The sequence below is a fragment of the Cynara cardunculus genome (assembly GCF_001531365.2).
Source record: "Cynara cardunculus var. scolymus isolate 2C chromosome LG 16, CcrdV1, whole genome shotgun sequence".
Classification (NCBI taxonomy): Eukaryota; Viridiplantae; Streptophyta; class Magnoliopsida; order Asterales; family Asteraceae; genus Cynara; species Cynara cardunculus.
The window spans coordinates 11596069-11601018 of record NC_037543.1 but is presented as its reverse complement, the minus strand read 5'-3'; positions in this window follow the sequence as shown (position 1 = coordinate 11601018).

The window sequence follows — 4950 nt, the reverse complement described above, 5'->3', positions numbered from 1 at the left end:
CATAGCCAATTTTCATCGCTCTTATGGGAAACAAGACAAAGGGTGTCTTGTCCCATTGAGGACTCAAAATCTAGAAGATAGAGATATCCTTCTCTATTTGCTTTGATGATTGTTTGTCCGGGCATCGTTTCTATTATGCAGAAACCTTTGTGAAACCTGACTTCAAGACCCTTGTCGCAAAACTGACTTATGCTTAACAGGTTGTGCTTCAATCCTTCGACATAAGCCACTTTGCTGATGGAGATGTTGCCTTTGATGAGAGTGCCATATCCTTTGATAGTGCCCTTGCTGTTGTCTCCAAAAGTCACAGATCCTCCAGATTTTTCGATGAAGGAGGACAGTTGACTTTTATCACCAGTCATGTGCCTGGAGCAACCGGAGTCCATATACCATGGTCGCACATGCTAGTCCTAAAAGACAAATTAACGGGTTTTAGGTACCCATTTCATAATGGGTCCTCGTTTGTTAGTAGGGGATTTCACACTCTTTTCATTGCCCTTAGCCTTTGCAGACTTGGGTTTATTTGCCTTTCCCTTGCCCTTGGGTTTCGGCTTTTTCACATTTTCATCGGTTTTAACTTTGTATCGATAGACGTGTTGTGAAAAGGGACAGTGATGTGTCAACATGTGATTCCTCAAGTTTTGCAAAAGAGTTAAACATTGACAATGATGATGCTTTGGATTTGTATGTCTAACGTTHTTTTTATTCGATGTAAACAAAGAAGTAAATCTAGGTGTAAATCTTGTCCTAGGATCGGTTGTTTTTACAAACTTCCTATCAAGTTCAGATTTTTTATTTGGAAAGGTCTTTGGCTTTACTTCTTTTCTCCTGAGGAAGGTTTGCTTTTCTTCAGCTGGATGGAAAGAAAAGTGGTGATTAATACTCTCAGAGGCAGGCCTTTTTGCTCATGAGTAAACTTGATGAACCTGAAGGATGTACTAGGGCCTTGTGAGTTATCTTTGGCAGATTTACTATCTTTCAGTTTTCTSTTTTCTTTGTCTGAAGTTTTCATCGATGAAGGAATACCAGATTTCATTGAGGCTTTTGAGTTTTGATTCTTCTTATCCTCAATGATCTTTGATGATTCACAACTTATCTCTTCTTAAGATTCAGAATCAAGAAATTCTTTTGCGGATTTCTCAAAATCAAAATGAGCATGGATTGAATTAGAAGATGTGAGTTCAGAGGTTGATTCTTGAGAGTGATATGTTTGAGGTTTCATCGATTCTGACTTCGATGAACTTGCAATTTTACTTGGGTTGTTCATCGATTCATCAGCTGATGGTTCCTCATTTGGATTCTCTTTTTCATCAACATTACTTGTTGATGAAGAGGAATTGACAATCAGATATTCTTGTTTAACCATAGGATTTCCATCGGTTTCTGATTGAGAGGTGTCATTTCTTCCATCATAATTCTTACTCGTACTGTTCTCGTATACCATATTTTCAAAGTTCTGTCTTGAAACGACAGTTTTTCCATCGACTTTAACTCTTTTAAAATTCGCTTTTGGTTTTGGAGTAAAGTCGGGTTTTTGAATGCATCCAAGTTTGAAAGTGGATTCAAGGGTAGATTTCTTTGATTCGATGAAAGAGTCCAATTCATTGAATCCTATCCCTTGAGTGTCCGTTTGACCATTTATTTTTTCATAAACGTCTTGGGCATCTTTATACTTCTTCATCAGAAGTTAATTGGTTTGAAGCTTCTGGTGAAGTATTTCCCGTTCTTTTTGAAAGAAATCTTTAAGAGCTACTAAATTTAGTCTCTTTGCCTCGGATTCCTTTAAGGCCTTTGTTTTCTTTTCTAGGTCCTTAGTTATTCGTTTGTTCAATTCCAGAAGTTTATCTTCCTCTAATTTCTTAAGAGTACTTATGCGAGCCTTTTCCTTTGCAAGTTCAACTTTTTCTTCGGTTAGAAGGTCAGTTTATCTTTTGTAGAAACTTGCTTCTTTTTCCGCTTTTATCCTTTCGGATTTTTCAAAATTTAATTTCTCTTTTAATTTCAAGAAATTTTCGGAAAGTTTTATTACTCTTAACTCTAGCTCCGATGGGGCAGAGTTGGTTTTCTGTGGAAGTAGACTCACATACCTGGTCATCAGAGTTGTAGGCGGATTCTGCGTTGGACGTGGCGATTAGATATATGAGTGCTTTGTCTTCATCGTTTGATGAAGAATCGAACACCCAATTTACTTTTTCAGTCATCAGGCTTTGCTCTCTGGAATTATATTTGTATTTGTTCTTGTAATAATYAGCATCCTTTACCAATCGTCCTCGGCATTCTTTGGAGAAATGACCGAGCTTTCCACATCTAAAGCATCGAAGGTCATTCTTCCTTCCATTATTGTCTTCTTTCCTCTCGTCTCTTTTATCTTCTCTTCTTTCTTCTCTTTCTTCTCTCCCATCTCTTTTATCTTCCCTCTGATGAAATTTGGATGGCTTCCTTTCATACGACGACTGGTACCTTTCCCTCTTGAACTATTTTCATTCATAGGGTTTCTTGATGAACTTTCTCTGGAACTGATTTGTGATCAAGGCCAAAGATTTGGCAAAAGCTTTAATTTCATCATCTGATTCAGAAGTTTCTTCTTCAGATTCTGATTCCACTACCAATGCTTTCTTGCCTTTCTTTTTATGTTCTTTGGTAGAAGTCCTTGATTTTTCCTTTTCATCGGCAGCAAGGGCAAGAGGTCYACCAATGGAAACCTTCTTTTTCATTATGTCATTCTCTTGTGCTGCAAGCGTTCCATACAGATCATGAAGTGACCAGCTGTCTACATCCTGGTTAGCTTGAAGGGACATAGACAGCTGAGTCCATTCTTCGCCCAGACTTTTTAGAAATAAAACGTTGTTTTCTTCCTTAGTTCTGGAGATATCGTTTCGACGACATTGATTGATCAATGTGTTAAAACAATCATAAGTTTTCTATATTGGTTCATTAGGGACGACCTTGAAATTAGTATATTCGTTGAGACATTGTGCTCTACGATTTTTTCTCCTTTTTGCTCCTCCATCCAGTTGACTTGCCAATTCATCCCATAGCTCCTTGGCTGTGGAACATGCGTCGAGGGATTGGAAGATTTCATTAGGTATAGCCATGATTATCAATCGTTTGGCCTTTTTGTCTGTTTCTACGCTTTCCATGTCGTCTTCATCCCAATTCTTTTCATCTTTGGGCATATAGTAGGCAGAAATTTCTGCCGTGGTGTTTGTTCCTGAAACTCTTGGGACAAGAGTTTGTGGAATGTAAGGACCCTCCATTACAGATCTAAGGAGGTTCCAGTCCATTCCTTCCAAGAAGTTCACCATTCTGATCTTCCATTGTGGATACTCTTCTCGGTGAAGAGTTGGAGGCTTGGTGAGAGAGCCAACACTATCAGCAGAATTTCAGTTGGCCATTGAGAATTTTGAAGAGAAGGATTTGTGTTTTGACGAGGCAGAAGATCAAAAGTTGAGAGATTTTTGTTTGATCGTYTTGATTGGAAAATCAATCAATCTGCTCTGATAGCAATTATTGATCCCAGATCTCTCGATAACACTAATAATCTAGTTAATAATAACCAAATTATAGTGATTTGATGAAGAAAGTGAAGAACACTCAAGAAGAAAATATGAACAATTATGAACAATCTTGAGCGTCAAAGATTTCACATTATTAATAATAAAAACGTAAAAGCGACTTAAATTACAATAGGCCTAATCACCTATTTAAACTAATAAGAAGATAACTATCTAATGAGACTTTTTRGCTAATCTTCTAATAACAGATAACGATTATCTAAACTATGGATAAACTTTAGTAATTAAGCTAAACTCGAAATCTAGCTATTGACTTGTCATCTCCAGCTGTCATTCATGGTATGATGGATTATCCTTATCTTTAAGTCTTCATCTCATGCTTCTGGATGAATTGACGGAAAATACTCTAAGTGTTGTTGACCAGAGGTTCGATGAAGATGCTCTTTCCATCGCATCATTGGTCATCCATCGGTCCTCTGGTTGTGCTCTAGACTTAGTCAATTCTGCCTTGATGTCTCCATCGGTCTTCTGGTTCTTGATCACTTATTGATTTTCATTACTTTTTCACTTTATGAATTATGGGGTTTAACAAACAATCTCCCCCTAAGTAATGAAAAGACAAACATTGGCTAGACTATGAACAATCAAAGAATAATTGAAAGAGAGAGGCTAGACTAAAAGAAAAACATCATTTGCCAAAATTTTTCATTGGACAGGGTATTGGATGAATTCTTACAAAAAAGATGAAATGGAAATGAAATTACATAACAAAAATACTTCATTCATGGTCTCCTCTAGATATCTTCCAGAAACGCATCATCAATCCTCTGAATCGAATGACTGTGTAGATACCATGAATGAGTTCCTGTCCTACTCTTATCGGCACATGAGGTCTGCCCAGTCTCTCTCTGATGACATTCTGAAACCATTCAAGTGTAGTGGTTGAATACTTGAAGGCTTCAGTTAGTCTGAAGAATTTTTTAACACCAAACTCTTTCTTGAATACCAATCCGAGCTCTGGTTGTGTTAAGACTGAAGCAAATCTCTTCTCCTGTAAGCCTGGGAAGTCTTCATCGGAGGAGTGTAGGATAGTCTTTCAATGCCAAGTTCAAGAGCGGTTTGAAAGTCGCTCTTTGCCTTGAACTTCACCAAGGTTTCCATCATCTCCACTATCGCTCAATTGCCTATCTCATATCTGATCCCTTGGTCCTGTCGTTGAGCTGTGTGTGCATTGAGGTTGATCAAGTCCCATGGGTTGAGATTGATTAAGTCATTGTCATTGAATACGCTGACCATCCCATGTGTGCGCTCCACAGTATACTCGATGTACTAGATTGCTCAATTAGCAAAGGTTCTCATTTGATGTCTAGGACCTTCTTGATTCCATCATTCGAGAAGATGGCTTGTGGTGGAGAGGTCGTCTGTCTTACAAATC